Source organism: Lonchura striata, chromosome 3 (genome assembly GCF_046129695.1).
Source record: "Lonchura striata isolate bLonStr1 chromosome 3, bLonStr1.mat, whole genome shotgun sequence".
Taxonomy (NCBI): Eukaryota; Metazoa; Chordata; class Aves; order Passeriformes; family Estrildidae; genus Lonchura; species Lonchura striata.
Genome location: NC_134605.1, coordinates 86,210,994 through 86,227,495, shown reverse-complemented (window position 1 = coordinate 86,227,495; position 16,502 = coordinate 86,210,994). Strand labels below are relative to the sequence as shown.

Below are 16,502 nucleotides of genomic sequence, written 5' to 3'. Positions count from 1 at the left end.
TAATTAATACCTTCCTTACACAGAAAACAGAGATAATTATGCATAAGCTTTCCAGAAATGAGATCCCATTTAGTATTAAGAAAAAGTAACATGAAATTACTAAGGGTACAAGAGAGAGAAGAGAATAAAAAACAATACAAAGACCTCAATAAACAAAAAACAAAAAAAAAGTGGAAATTAATTTCTGAAAAAAATATGCGTGGGCATTGAAATGTGGGAAAATAGGCTTATGTATTGAGTTTGCATGGCTTTGGTAACAGGGGGAACTAGAAGAGTGACTTCTGTAAAAAGCTGCCAGAAGCTTCCTCCATGTCCAGCAGAGCCAATGTCAGCCAGCTCCAGGACAGATGTGATGCTGGCCAAGGCTGGGCAAATTAGAAATGGTGTTAACACCTCTGTAATAACATGCTTTAGAAGGAAAAAAGGTATTGCACAGATTTAATTACAGCCAAAGAAGTGTGGGGTGATAATATGTGAGAGGAGCAGCTCTGCAGACTCCAAGGTCAGTGCAGAGGGAGAGGCAGGAGATGCTCCAGGTGCCAGAGCAGAGATTCCCCTGCAGCCCCTAGTGCAGACCATGGTGAGGCAACTGTGCCCCTGCAATACATGGAGGGCCATGGGGATGCAGAGACACACCTGCAGCCCTTGGAGGAGCCCCACACCAGAGCAAGTGGATGCCTGAGAGGAGGCTGTGACCCCATGGGAGGCCTGTGCTGGAGCAGGCTCCTGGCAGGGACCTGTGTACCCATGGAGGGAGGAGCCCATGCTGGAGCAGTTTTTCTGGTAGGACCTGGTACCTTGTGGGAAACTCACACTGGAGCAGGCTGTGCTTGAAGGGCTGCACCCCATGGAAGAGTGACCCACACTGAAGCAGGCTGTGAACTGTTGCCCATGGGGTGGACTCATGGTGTTGAGTCTGTGTTGCCCCTGACAGTACTCAGTGAAATTCAGCACTTTCTCTGTCAACACAGGAAACTTTTGTTGTGTTTTCTCTTCTCTGCCTACTTGTGGAGGGGAGTGATAGAGCAGCTTTGGTGAGTGCCTGGCATCAGACAGGGTCAACCCACTACAGCTTAAAACCTCAAATACTAAATTCCTTATACACAGTAGTGGAGAAACTTAAAACAAATATGAGGTAGCACTACAGACCACTAGAAAAAATTGTATTAGATACCTGAATCCTACAGGAAAGGCATTTGAACTATTAGGCTTGGAATAGGTGAAGAAAAAATGCTCCTCTCCATCCCTTTTGGAAGCGGAATATGCTTTTTTCTCTTATGCATCTGAAAGATGGGATTTCAGAGAATAAAAGTGTTCATAACTGTGATTAAAAACTCTTCTTATATGATGTGCTATAATGAAATAAAGCAAAGTGTGCAACTGAAACAGCTTGTAACTCAGCGCATTTCTTACATAGAGGCAAAAGAATGAAGGTTATATAAGATTCCTTTTAAAAGATGAATGGGAGAATTTAAATACTGCAAACACATTATTAAATACTGTTGACTGCTCCAATTTTTGAGGAGTCTTTCTTACTGCAAGCTACAGAACACGCCAAAGCATGTTTGTGTCCCTTGCTTGTCCCATCTGGATCCCAGAGAAATCATTCAAAGATGCAAAAAGGAAAACAAGAGATTGAGTGCTTTGAACAGGGGGACATTGTGCTTCTCAAAAGTTAGAATTTTAAGATTTCTAAAACTAGTGTAGAAAAATTCTGTGAAGTTTCAGCCTCCAGATATGTTTTCAGCCACACTGAATCAATCTCTGCTAGCACCACTTTAATGAATCCTAACTAAGCAATGCTCTGGGGCTTTGTTTCACAGCTGAGAACACTGGTGCTTTGCTCACCTCATCTCTGGGAGGTTTCAATTGAGTACAGCAACCTGCAAACAAAACATTTGGATTAATCTTTGAGGAGACTAATTTTTTATGATGATTTTCTTTATAGACCTGTCATTTAGGCTTTTTTCACAATCTTTCTCACAGATTGCAAAAGATAAGTAGAAGAAATCAGCTAAATGTTTATTCATAGAACTAGAGTGGGATTTTTTTAATCTCAGTAGGCACATCATAAGCTAGAAGAAAAGTATCTACTTTTAAATTGGATGGCACTGAGGAAATAAATTTCAGAGAGCATGAAGATACCAAAGAACAAAGATTTTTTTTAAAGGCTGATTTTTTTTAAAGAAAAAAAGAGTAACCTGTGGAAGAGAAAAAATAAAAATCACAAAAGCTAACTTTATAAATAGTATTTCTATTTAGTCAATTTTTATAAGGAATGGCATAGATTTTTAGTAAAAATAATAAATTTGAAGAAAAGAATTGTAACAAGCAAAGGCTGATCTCTGCATACAGTAAGAGGTAAATTGGTTTACCTGTGATAGGTATAACTCTAAGAAGGAAACAAACACATGCAATCTTCAATTAGCATAACATTTTACATGTTTTCACATGTAGTGGTAGCTATCCAGAAAAGAGGGTGACATTAAACTACAAATGTTCTGTTTTGACATCTTGCTGTAGCATTGGCTCCAGGCAGCTATTAGCCTTTAAATGACCCAAGATTGACAGGTGTTTTCAGTCAGTGTTTTTTAAATTTTTAAATTTGATACATTTATATGTATAATCTGTTTCTTGCTGTTGAATATACAATAGATCAAATTTAGGTCATAATTCTTAACTGTAGCCATCTACAGAAATTAAATTCAAAGGAAAAATGAACATGGTGAGAACTAATTATCACTTAGAATTATTTGAATGACTGGATATTTTTCACATGTTATTTGTTTGATTTTCTGTTGGCATCACTAAATAAACTTTAGCCACAGAGAAAGACAAAGCTCCTGATCCAAAAACAAATTTCACAAGCTTTGACATGCTTTTCAAAGTGAAATGTGCACACCTGATGAAAAATATTCATACCGACAAGTGAATAGTTGACACTGAGGAAAATACATCCAGGTATCTTGAAGGATCATCATGAAGAAATGCACAAATTTATTTTGACAGAAAATAATGTGTCTCAGAATTGAACACTGAACAAATGAAGGAATATTTAGCCTCCATTCTAGCTATATGCAGCTATAGCTATGTGAAAAACTTACCCAGTATTTGCTGCCATGGTAGGTGGCACACTTTTAGCCAGTTGTGTTAGATGCTTTCAGTCACAGTCAAAAAGAAAATAAAGGAAAAGCAAAAATTAAGACAAATTTAATGAAACAGATATATAGATAAAGTGCAATGATATCTCAGAAGAGGCAAGATTGAAGATAATGTTTAAAAAGTAGAAAATTATTCAATGTCTTGTGGCAGAAAAGGAAGCAGTTCAGAGAAATAAAACAATGGAACTGAAAAGGTGATATCAATGAGTAAAATGCCAGGAGTGCATAAAAAAGGTAAGTGGTTATGGGACAAAGTTTATTAAGTGAGATCAGAAAAATAGATCATGATTCTGGAAATAAATTATATACTCTTTCTTGAGAGGTTAGAAATTATAAGAAACCTGAAAAAATGGTCAGAAAACAGCACTGATGTAGTTTCAGGCTTTAAGTGATCAATCACCTGGACTTGGCAAACTAGATTTGCTGAAATTTCTTAAAAAGTGCTTTTAAGAAAAAGTTACATTGATATATTCAGGAAGGAGGTCTATAGTGGGGGATGCTATTGCACTGGAAATAAAATGTCAGAGAAAAATATACTCAAATACCTTAAAAATTAAAGTGGATGAATGGGAAATATGTGCTAGATAATGATCTAAACTTCAAGGGTGCACTGAAGCTACTCATTATTGTCTACAAGCTAAAGTAGTCTGTGCTTTTATAGACAGAGACAAGGTTAGTGCTGCTGGAGGAAAAAAGAAAGTAATGACAGTGAGTGGCAATTATGAATGAAGGAGTAGAAGAGACAGAGTTTGACACCATAAATATTATTTTGCAACAATATTGGCTGTTAGAAACACTAATAGAAGGGAGAAGTAAATGCAACATGTTGTTTTCACAGACATGTCACTACAATTATGACCTTCAAACTGTTGTTTGCCACTTGGCACAATGTCTCTTTAAAAATAAATTGAAGGATTGGCCATTGTTTAATTCAACATTTCCTTAATTTAGCAGCTCTTGTCTCCAAATGAATATTATTTTCTCATAATATGCACACATATAAAAGCAAACACACATACAGATGGCATGTAATTTTGTGATGTTCCTTGTATCATAACAGTCATTGTCAAAACTCTTCTTAACACAGGGTATTATAATTACTTGATTATCCTGTTAAATTTTTGAAGATTTTTGATACTGCTTCAGGAGTGTTCCAAGCAATTAACTATTTTTGTTTTCAGCACAAAAGAGTCTTAATTCTACTTTCATGCTATTCATTCATCTGTACTGCTTGTAATATTTGTTAATTCTTTTTTGTCTAAAAATAAGAATGTGACTAAAAAAAAGATGAACAAGAGATAAATATATTGAAATAAGTATTTTAAGATGAATGTATAACCTGAATCAATCACAAACATTTCTTCACAGAAGTGTGATTATAGTATTGAAGCACAATGTATTAATTTCAACAGAAATTGAATTAGGGAAAGTTACATTGTAGAGCTGCAAAAAGAATTTCTGAACAAAACCAGATTAGGAGGGTCAAAACAGCCAGTATCCTACTGCTGAGGATTTAGCAGTAGTCTGATGAAGTACAGGGGAACAAAACAGCTAAATCCATTTTTGGCTTAATGTGGACAAGGAGCATGAATTTGAACCTTTTATATCTAAAATTATTATTCCAGAAATGTGATATTTTTTGTTATGATTAGGTTCACCCCACAGAAATAAAAGCATTACAATTAATTCAAGATGGAAAAATATATTTCATGCTAGGGCATATAAAATATTTTGCACCATCTGTCAGATCCCACAGCTTGTTTACTACAGTTTTGTGGTTGTTGTTGTCTGAAGTCTACCTACCTTATTGGCATTTTTTCCTTGTTTGAAATGAAAGGTTTGTGGTCCATCTCCTACATGTATTTTCTTGCTTACATTTGCTCTTTCCTGTACAAAGCAAAATGGTCTGTGAAAACTTTTTTATTAGAAATTCAAATAAAATTAAACTCTGACACCACATACCAAGCAAGGATGTTGGTAAAGACTCTAACCTGTCATCCTGAGGTTCAAATTTCAAAAGCTGTAATTCTTAGGAAGCTCCTGTTGGTCTTGTAATGTTCTTGGTTTCCCAAATGCTTATTTGCATGGATAAATATACAATCTGATGCTCAGACTCTATCAAAAGATAAAAAGCCATCCATGCCTCCAAAATAATGTAAATTCGATATTATTTAGGATTTCCATTGTTTTGGGTTTTTTTTATTTCACCAGAAGAACTAGGATTTAAAATTTAAGTAATCTCTAATATGTCTCAGAAATACTTTTATTCATTGTGAGGCAGAAAATAGTATCAGGGGCTGTGTTCCACAGAGGCTACACCTACACCAGCAGGGTGTGCAACCTGCCAAAAGTGACTTTGAATGTATTTAGGTTTTGCACATGCTTTGAAATTATGAATGTCCAAAATGTAAAGCACATCACAATTTTTATGACACTAAAATCATTAGAATTTCTAGTCCTGACAGCGTGTTAATACTTGTAAAGATCTTGAATTATGTTTTTCTTCTTTTTTTTAAGGATGCTCTTTAAATATGTAGGTATATATATTCTGGCAGAAACATACCACCAAAATGCATCTATAAATATATAACAATGATATGATAAATGTGTCACATGCTCTTCCTATTTAGTCTGCAGAAGAAAAGCTTTAAGATGTGAATCTTGCTTTACGAGGGGAACAGCTGCAGTGAATGTTTTCCCTACAGATTGTACCACTTAACTAAAGAAATCACAGTAAAAGAAAAAGAATGTGTTAGTTATGCTGCATGGAAATAACATAATAATAAAATCACAACACATACAACTATTGTGTTTAAGTATGGGGAACTCTCCATCTCTTTCTTCCTATGGAATACTAGAATGAGAAACAAAATTGGAGGAAAGTGATGTGATCTTTATTCCTTTTTGAGAATTTGTTTTTGATTCAGCATAGCTGCAAAAAGATTGGAAAAATGGATAAATCTGGAAATAGGTGTAATTTAAGGTCTAACCTATACCATTCTGTGATTGGGCAAACTTAAATATTCCAGTATGCCCTACCAGCATATCTGTTACATTTTTCCAGTGACTAACTATATACATATGGTACGTGTAACTTTTCAAAGTATTGTGAGCACTGCTAGGTGTGATAGGCTTGTGCTTAAACTGGGAATCATCAAATTTTGGTTATATTCCTATGCCACTAGCTTCCTGCCAGACCTAGGAGAACTCTATTAACCTTTAATTGACTCTGTCACACAGCCTGAGAAATCAGGACAATATATTTGGCTCTCTTTATAATGCACTTTGACATCAGTAAGAGGAAAAAAAGCAGGGCAGGTGCAAGACTGTTCTGTGTCTCAGAACTATCATAAATGCAAACAGCTCCAGGGACACACAAGGGAAGATACGTGACTGCTCTGTTTACTTCAGCTAAGCATTTTTCAAAACATTTGCCAATTTCTAATTATGTACTCATATGAAATATGACTGAGAGAAAACTCATAGGGTTATTCAGTCAAACTGTTCTGCCCCAGTCAGGATCAGCTGACATTTTAGCTTACAGCTTTCTGTCTTTTTTTTTTTTCCCCGGTAGACACAGAGAATTTATTACCATTCAGTATTTTGGCAGAATGATCAAAAAAGGAGCCAGCAACAAACAACTTTTTGTTAATGATATTTTGTAATTATTAAAATTATTCTCTTGCTGAAAAAAAAAGACAGGTCATTTTTCCTCAGAGTCTTGCATCAATTCTTTCATGTCCTGTGAACTTCTTTAGCAAGATGCTTAATTTACATAAATAATGAGGTAGTCCTGATATAGGTAAAATATTCTTTCCTGTTGCTTAGTATAATTTTTAAACGTAATATTTTTTTTCTGTTAAAGGACAATATTACCATTAACTCATGCAGTAAATGTAAATTAATTTCTTTAATTAATTCTTAATTAATTTCTTTACCTCCATGTCTCTTCTTTTTTTTTTTTTTCAATTTTGTATATATTGGTTTATCATGGGAAACAAAGCATTATATCTTGGCATATTTTTTCAAGTATTTAGGTGCATTATAGTCTGGTGTGATTCCTTTTGAGATTTTATACTGTCTGTACAAAAAAACAGCAGTATTTTCATGTATAGACTAGCAATGTTACTTATTTAATATTAATTGTTTCTAAGCTCAGTGATTAATCAAGTATTATATCTTAAAAAGACTAATTTGTCCTAAACTTTCATAATCTGATTTACTATTTACTTCACATCCTGTTTATCATCCTGATGCTGACCAGTTTTCCTGGAGAAAGGGGTGAAAACAAGAGTGAATGATCACTTTATTACATACTCTGAATTTTTAAATTATTATAGTAATACAACAAATGATATAACAAAATATTAAATTATAATGTCTAGGAATTCAAACTGAAACTTTATTAATCTGTTCTCTCCAGTCTGCTGTTTCTAGAGAACTTTTAATGAAAATCTCAGTTAAGAACACTAGCACAGGTGAAACATCTGTTGCTGATTAAAATAACCTTTATGAAATTCATAATAATTTTCAAATACATGGCCATAAATATCTACAGTTATGTCAGTACTTGTGGACTAGTACAAATCCCAAACTGTTGGAACAGATTTCACAAAGACAATAAAAAATAATCTTTTATCTTGTAAAAAATAAAGCACTTACTAAACCGTGTGCACCATGGCACTATTTCAAAGTATTGAAAAAAAATTATTTTGCTGCACATCAGCATTGGTAAATATTAATAAATTTTCATCACATGAAGGGAATCTGAAGCAAATGTTCTAATGTGAGTCACCTGCAGAATTCAGAAATGAAATCAATGATCTCAGAGGATGCCATCTCTAACTGTTAGGTCATCCTCACACTATAAATATTTCTGTTTCATATGCAAAAAAATTATGCAACAATTAACATTCCAAAAAAGTAACCAAAGTAAAGACAAGTTACAGGAAAGATTATTCTGTTCTTATATCTATGTATAATGCTAATTATGTAAAAGTGCTATGCAAAAAAAAAAAAAAAAAAAAAACCACAAAACTTAACTAGACTGTATTATTTTTTCCACTTCAGTTAGGAAAAAATCCCCATAATTTCATGACTAGTTACCACAGATAATGTTTTTTTTTTTTCCAAAGCATTTTCAGGGGTTGTCCTGATGTCTTCTCTTAATGTTGATTACTTAATGCATACTTTGCATGTGCTAGCAAAAAACTGAATGACCTAATCAGAATTATTTAACTAGATTTCTTTCCACAGAGTTGGAAAATGTGGAATTTGGACAAATTGTTATTATTATGAGCAGACTGTTAACAGGGTAAGTATTGTTTACATAAACAGAAATTTTACAACTGTCTGTTCAATGAGCTGAAAAGAAGCACTAAGCTATTGAAGAAAATTTATGTGCTGACATTAGTAACTGCAGGAACTTGCTTTTGAAAGTTTCCCTCATAATAGGTAACCTGAAAGAATCTTGAAGATATAGGGATTAATTCTACTGAAATCTGTTACAGCTCTAGCTGTGCAAAATTATTGAACACATAAAAGAGCACCACTAGCAGTTTTTTTCTTCTTTCATCTCATTGCTGGTCAATTGTTCATACTCAGGAAGAATCCCAAGCATTTCACTCTTTAATTTAGTTAATATCTTAATCAAATATTCTAGGCTCAGATTTCCTGTGAGCACCTCTTCTTTACCCTTCAGGCAAAGTGCTCAGCAATGGGAGACACGTCCTAAGACTGTTATAAATGATACAGCCATGTCCCAAATTCAAAAAAAATGAACAATCCAGGCTAGTCATTCAGAAACTTTTTGATCCAAGAAGGCACTCTGGTCTCTCCAGTCCATTTGCTGGCAGCCAGGCACAAGCACCCACCAGCCTATGGTCCCATGCCTGTTGCTGGCACTCAGACCCCTTCCCACAGACACTCTTTTTAACACTTTTCTGCATCCCATAATATGTCCTTGTAGTAGATAGGGACAGGCGAACGGAAGATTTCGGGATGTGATGGAAAGAAAGACCCCCATCCCCCTCTCACCCTGCAACATGTTATCCATTACCCCAAAGAATGTAACCACACCTAACCCAGTAGTTTTCCACTCCTGACTAACCCTAGAGACCCTGCCAACCCCCCCTGACGTAGCAGAGTCCCCCAAGACTATTTAAACCCATGAGATAAGATAATAAAGGCTTTCAACCGTCCACCACATTGGTGTCCAGCGCGTGTTGTTAGCCCGAGTGGCCCAGGGGAGACTGGGCTGCCGTGCTGTTCCTTGAAACCAGGTCGCTGTTGTCTTCCATAAAGGCAACATAACTGGTGCCGAAGCCCGGGAAAGATTACTCGGGTTGCGGGTGTCGCCTGGACAAGAGCAGCGGCCAGACCGGTGAGACCGTGTTCTCGGCAAGGGAGACGTCCCAGGAACCCGCGATCGTCATGGACGCCACTGCCAGGGTCGTAAGTGAGGTTCATAAGCAATGGGGAATTGAGTGTAAGCTCAAAGACTTTTATCTTGCTATAGCAAGGCTGCTTGAGCTTGGGGCAATTGAACGCCCTGTGGATGTTTTGCATCTGGAGATATGGGAAAAATGCACAGCCGCGCTGGCCGAGGACACGAAATCCTCAGGCAGCGGCAAATGCCTTAAGGCGTGGGGAAAAGTAGAGAAAGCCCTGCGCAGAGCAATAGAAGAGCAGGAGACATGGAGCGCAGCGCGTACGTGTTTATTGGTTACACCCAAGCTAGGCGTAGGAGCGGCAACGCAAACTACCCCTGAGGACGATCCGCCCGGGAGCGGGGATCCGGGGGGGCCCGGCGCGTCGCCCCCCTCCCCGGGCCGGGGCCCAGGGCCCCCCGCAGAAACCTCCCAAAAATCCGCGGCTTCCCCATCCGCCCCGCCACTGCCGGTCAGTGACCCGCTGCCGGAGGTGCAGCAGCGCGCAGAGCTCTGTCGGCGGGGACTGGCGGGGGAAGCCAGAGGCGCGGGAGCCACGGCTCGGGAGGAGATCCTACCCATGCCGCCCCCGTACCCCTTTGAAAATGGCGCCGGCAGCCAAGGGGAGGGGCGGGACGCGGGCAGTCTCGGCGCGAAGAGCCCAGAGGCGCGGAGTTTTGCTAATACGCGTGTGCGGGAGAAAGAGGAGGAGAGCGGCAGAGGGATCGGAGCCGATCGGCAGCCGCGCCTGACGCCGCTACCATGTAAGGGAGAAACCCACCCCTGCAGGAGGCAGGGCGAGCCCGGGGGGCGGCAGCGGCGCCACCCCCGGGGGGAGGAGCGGGGTCGGAGCCGCGCAAAACGGCACCGAGCCCTGGAAGTGCGCTGGCATTCGACTTCCGACTCGGAGTCCAGCAGCAGCCCCGCCAGCTCGGAAGAGCTGCCGGGAGCCGGCTGGGACTCTAAGACGAAGGGAACGGAGCCAACGCAATTTAAATCAAAAACGAATAAAGCTTTAAGCTGCACCGAAAAGCAGCCACAATACAAATCAGCCCAGTTTACCGACTGGGGAGAAATAAAAATAGCCTGCGCTGAGCTGTCCCCAGCTGGCATGGCAGCCCGCCACGGCGCCTCCACCCCAAACACGCCCGAGAGGAGCCTGTTGGGGCTGCGGGAGGAAGGGGCATCTGGCCAAGGAATGCAGGTCCCAGCTCCAGGGAAACGGGAGAGGGAGGGGGCGTGCGGGCCACACTCAGCCCCCTCCCACCGCGAATGCAAGGCGGCCCATCTATGCCAACCCCCAGTGGGGCGGGGCGCCCTTATACCCCATACCCACACAGGAGACAGCCAGCTTCGTACCCTCACCAGCGAATTTCGCAACCCAGCCTGCGGTACCTTCGTACCCACTACCACCGCAAGCAGCGCCCGTGCCGCGGGGTCAGCAGGGGACGCCCCAGAACGGGACCCCTGGGTGGCCCTGGACATGAAAATAGGGAAGGAGCCCCTGGTGCTATGGGGGACGTGCCACCTTTATGGCAGTCAGGACCCCCATGTCATAGAGCTTCAGTTTTGGGCAGACACAAGAGCAGACTGCTCGATTTTTCCCCAAGCGCTGTGGCCCCGACACTGGCAATGCAAAGAAGTCCCCCCAGTGAACGGAGTGGGAGGGCCATCCCGAGCTTGGAAAAGCACCCAATTAGTAGCCATAACGCTTCATACAAAAAAGGGACCAGAACAAACAGTAGCAATCCACCCCTACATTTTGCAAAACTCTCCACCCCTGATAGGAAGGGACATCCTTGCTATGTTAGGAGTCAAGATTACAAATTTATAATAAGGACCACTGCCGTACACCCACTGCTGCCAATCAAACTGACTTGGAAATCACCAGACCCCGTATGGGTCGAGCAGTGGCCCCTGTCAAAGCCTCGAATGGCAGCCTTGCTGGAACTAGTCGACCTCGAGCTGCAAAAAGGTCACATAGAACCCTCCACCAGCCCGTGGAACACCCCTGTGTTTATATGCTAGAAGCTACCTTTCTAACCCCAAACGAAACCAAACTGAACCTGACTAACTCCTGTTGGCTTTGTTATAATGTTAAACCCCCTTTCTACAAAGGCATTGCTTTAGACACCCCCTTCAGTTACTCCACAGCCAGTGCACCCCCACCAGTGCAGATGGGACACTCCCCACAGAGGAATCACCCTGAGTCAAATCACAAGACAAAGCAAGTATTTTAGCAATGCAACTTTAGCAAAGCAGAAAGGCAACTTCTGCACTAAAGTTGTCAAGCCCAACAGCAAAACCAATAAGTAGGTAGTCCCATCCGCATCTGGGATGTGAGTTTGCCAGCGATCCGGAGTGAATCCTTGTGTGTTCCTTGCCAAATTTAATGACTCTATTGACTTCTGTGTCCAAGTTCTGATTGTTCCTAGGGTCCTGTACCACTCAGATGAAGAAGTGTACCACCTTTTCGAAGAACCTGACAGACTGCAGAAAAGAGAAATAATCACAGGTATAACTATCGCAATGCTGCTCGGCCTGGGAGCAGCTGGTACAGCCACAGGTGTCTCAGCCATCGCAACCCAACAGCATGGACTCTCCCAGCTGCAAATGACCATCGATGAAGACCTGCAGAGGATTGAGAAATCCATCTCCTATCTAGAGAAATCAGTCTCTTCGCTTTCAGAAGTAGTTTTACAGAATAGGCGAGGACTGGACCTCTTGTTCATGCAACAAGGAGGACTGTGTGCAGCTTTGAAAGAGGAATGCTGCTTTTATGCAGATCATACAGAAGTTGTTAAAGACTCCATGGCAGAACTCCGAGATAGACTGGCTCAGAGAAAGAGAGACAGGGAAACCCAGCAGAGCTGGTTCGAATCCTGGTTCAATCAATCACCTTGGCTCACCACCTTAATTTCCGCCCTGGTAGGTCCACTGGCAATACTGCTTTTAACTGTTACCATAGGACCATGCCTGCTGAACAAGCTAGTCTCGTTTGTTCAGGCCCGTCTAGAACGGGCGAACATTCTGTTTGTGGGCCAGCAACAAATGCTGTAAACCAAAAACTGCGAACACAGTCAGCTGCAAAAGCCTTCAAAACTCACCTTGCGAGAATTACTCAGGTTTACCAAACCCCTTTTTTCCTTACCAAATTACAAGTTTGTACCTCACTCCAGTGCCTATATCTACGACTACCTCATTTTATTTATGAAAAGGAAGGGGGAGATGTAGTAGATAGGGACAGGCGAACTGAAGATTTCGGGATGTGATGGAAAGAAAGACCCCCATCCCCCTATCACCCTGCAACATGTTATCCATTACCCCAAATAATGTAACCACACCTAATCCAGTAGTTTTCCACTCCTGACTAACCCTAGAGACCCTACCAACCCCTCCTGATGTAGTAGAGTCCCCCAAGACTATTTAAACCCATGAGATAAGATAATAAACGCTTTTGACCGTCCACCACACTGGTGCCTGCGTGTGTCGTTAGCCCGAGTGGCCCAGGGGAGACTGGGATGCCGTGCTGTTCCTTGCGACCAGGTCGCTGTTGTCTTCCATGAAGGCAACAGTCCTATGCTCCAGCATTGATTCATTGTGATGGGTGTCACATGAGGACTCATCACAATGAATCAATGCTGGAGCACCTTTTGGACTCAATGGGGTGACTGCCTAGGTATATAGAACACATTATGGGATGCAGGGGAAGAGCATTTGCAGATTGCTCAAGACTCATAAGGTGATATTTAGGGAAGAGCCAAAAGTATTAAAGGGAATCCAGATGATCTGTGTAGGAACAAGATTAGGAAAACATAAGGATATGGAGACAAAAAAGTCTAGCTGCATGTAAAAAGCTTCCTGCTCAAAATATTTTTTCTGACCGTACCATGCATTTACTCAGCACAGATTTTGGTTATTTCATTCTGCAAGAAAGACTTCCTCTTCTGTGTACCTGTCTGTGGGATAGTCTGGATGCCAGCCATAGGTGTGGGACCACAGGTCAGAGGGTGCATTGGCCTGGGTGTCAGAAATTGGACTGGAGAGACCAAACTGAGTGAAACCCAAGTGCCAGTCCTGGTGTGGGACTTGGGTTAGAGGCCCATGTGTCCACAGTGCAGCGCCTGGAGTTACCCTTGATGTAGGAATGTGTGTGATCACGAGCAAAAATTCAGTCAGACAAGCCAGCAAGCAGGTGACTTCAGGGATAGGGATGGAAGAGGTATCTCCACAAGTGAGACCCTAGGAGGAAATGGGACTTTCCCAGATTTTGGGAAAGCAGAGGAGTGCCAGGAGTTTCTAGAGAGACTATAGGATCTTGAATCTCTAGGGGCAAGACCTGCTGGTGTGTGTGTCTTCAAGGGTGAGAATCTAGGGAACTTGGTACCGGGTAGCATAGGAGTCCCATCCAGCTTGGGTGTTCGAGTGTGATCATGTGTGTATTGAGTGACATGGTCTGCAGCAGCAGCCACAGAGGGGCTGTAGTGTCAGGGGCTTGTATGCCCAGGTGTGAGAAATCAGGGAGATTGGGATCCAGGCACAGCTGCTGGACAAACAGTGTCAGAGCCCAGCTTCTGAGGAAGGTCCATGTTACATGTATGTAGGTACATATTTGTATTCATGTGCCTAAATATATTTTCACTAGCAAACCTCCACCCTCCTCAGCTAGAGATGGGGGCAGTATAATGCTGTTTCTGCTCTGTGTTTGTGGGAGTGCTCTGTGTATCTGTGGTCTGTGTGGAAAACTCTGTGCTCTGTGTGTGTGTGAGTGTGTTTCACCGATGGCATGGAGCTGTAACAGCCTCAGCAGCTTCTTGGTCTGTTGGACCCAGAATGATGTATTTTTCTGTAATAATAACCTTTTTCAAAAAGAGAATTTTTGGGCATATTCTCCATGGTATCCTATTCACTATGCTTTACTCAATACTTCCTGTTAGATTTGTTTTTTTAGATCTCAAATCTGCATCTGAGACTGCTATAATTTAAAATTCCTCTCTTTGGCTGACATACATTTTGAAGGTGACCTACCCCAACAGTTGCCCCACTAATGAGTAAATAGGTTTAACACACCTTGCACACTTACGTTGTTTATCATATATTGAATATGAAGTTTGTTTTCTTTCATGACAGGATGATTTTGCAGATTCAAGTTTTACAGATTCAAGTTTATGATCCACTATAATCCCTGGAAAGGCAGGAAATTAATTTTTTCACAACCATTTGTTTTTCTTCCCACTTATGCTCTTAATTATATCTGTCTAAATGTAGTTCCTCGCACTCGTCTCTGTTGAACTGCATCTGGCTTTTTTTCCAGACCATTTCTTCGGTTTGTCAAGATCATTTTTGATTCTTATCCTATCCTCCAGTATGCCTACAGTCCCTCCCAGATATGTGTTCTCTGAAAATTTAATCATATGCTCTTGATTACATCATCCCTGTTGTTAATGAAAAAAAATGAATTAAACTCCACTCTGTACATCTTTTCATTCTGTAGTGAACTACAAATAATTCTCTGGGCACAGGTTTCCAAACATTGTTTAAGGTTTCTGTAGAAGAGACAACAAAAATCTACTTCTTTACCTCGATTGTTAAAAAAATTAAAAAATAAAAAAAAAAAGGAAAGAGAAAATAAGACATTATAGCAGTTAAAAGCATACTAAATTCCTAAATTCCCTGGGCCACTGATCTTGTGATGTAAAAAAAATTAGGTGAGTTGGACCATATTTCTTTATTTCAAGCTCAAATTAATTTCTCTGTCCATTATCTTTCAGAAGCTTGATGTAGTTTATTAATTCTGAAACTTTTCTTTGTCAGTATAAACCTCTATGCCTCTCCTATACACACTTCTTTCCCACAAGTTCTATGACACTACTGCACTGCCTTTCCTTATACTTCAAGGCAGAATATATGTCAGACAGATATATATTACTAAATTTATAAGGGTATAAGAGAATAACATTTTATCTACAAGTTTTGAAGGTGTCCAAACTCTTAATACAGAGAAAATAGAGGTCCCCCCCACCCTCCTCAGTTAGATTCAATTACACATACAAGTGTCTAGTATCATTTGAGGTCATGCAGTGTCTCCAAGACAGCCCCTGGAGATATAACACCAGATCAGTGCGAGCCCCATGTCCTCATTAGCTAGTCTGAAAACCACAAGTGGTGCTAGAGGCTTGAATTTGAGCAACCAAAATGCATTTTGTATTCTATTGACCACAGTGGGAATTTCGGATTAGCAATATCTGTTGCTATTTGAGATGTTGCAGGGTATTCTTACCCTGATTCAAGTTCCCTGTTTCAAAACAATGTTTGGTGTGAGTACATGAGGGTATTTTAATCCAGTACCTGGCATACCTTTAAACATCTATATAACAAATCTGAATTTAAGAGTTCTAATTTCAAACTGATATGCAGTCATAGGTCATTTTTGAGATGACAGTGAATTGCCCTGAGATGTTTTCAAAATTGTGGAGTTATGTAAATCATCACTAGTATAAATTTCCTACTGATGCCTAGATTCAGTTGAAATCTATAGTCTTTGGTGAGATTAACTATCTACTGCCTCTTAGATACTTCTAGGTGTGCTGACTGGCCTCCAGTTGTTTCTCCAGGAGGATTTGTGTCATAACTGCTTCAGTTCACAGAGTTCTGTGAAGCTATCACAGATATCCTAGTTAATAAAAAAACCCATTACATTCTATAGTTCAGTAATGGAACAGGTTCTCTTATTCTGCCTTCACCGGCACTGACTACCCTAGTAAGTAGCTCAAGCTAACATTTTGGGGAAGACAGAAGAAAAAAATGTATTAAACATTTTGTCCTCCTTGGTGTCATCTGTTTACAATCCACCCTCCCCAGTGAACAGTAGACCAACAATTCCATACTAATCCCCCTACAAAGTTCATTTCAA

At 40.6% G+C, this 16,502-nt stretch overlaps 1 long non-coding RNA gene across 1 annotated transcript; it reads right to left on the bottom strand.

The window, feature by feature from the left end:
• Positions 1-1,847: 1,847 nt before the first annotated feature.
• Positions 1,848-5,049, bottom strand: LOC110470487 (uncharacterized). Its single transcript, XR_002465424.3, has 3 exons — positions 4,965-5,049; positions 3,105-3,157; positions 1,848-1,883 (listed from the first exon to the last, which is right to left on the bottom strand). It is a non-coding gene; the product is annotated as an uncharacterized LOC110470487 (long non-coding RNA).
• Between the last annotated feature and the right edge of the window lie 11,453 nt (positions 5,050-16,502).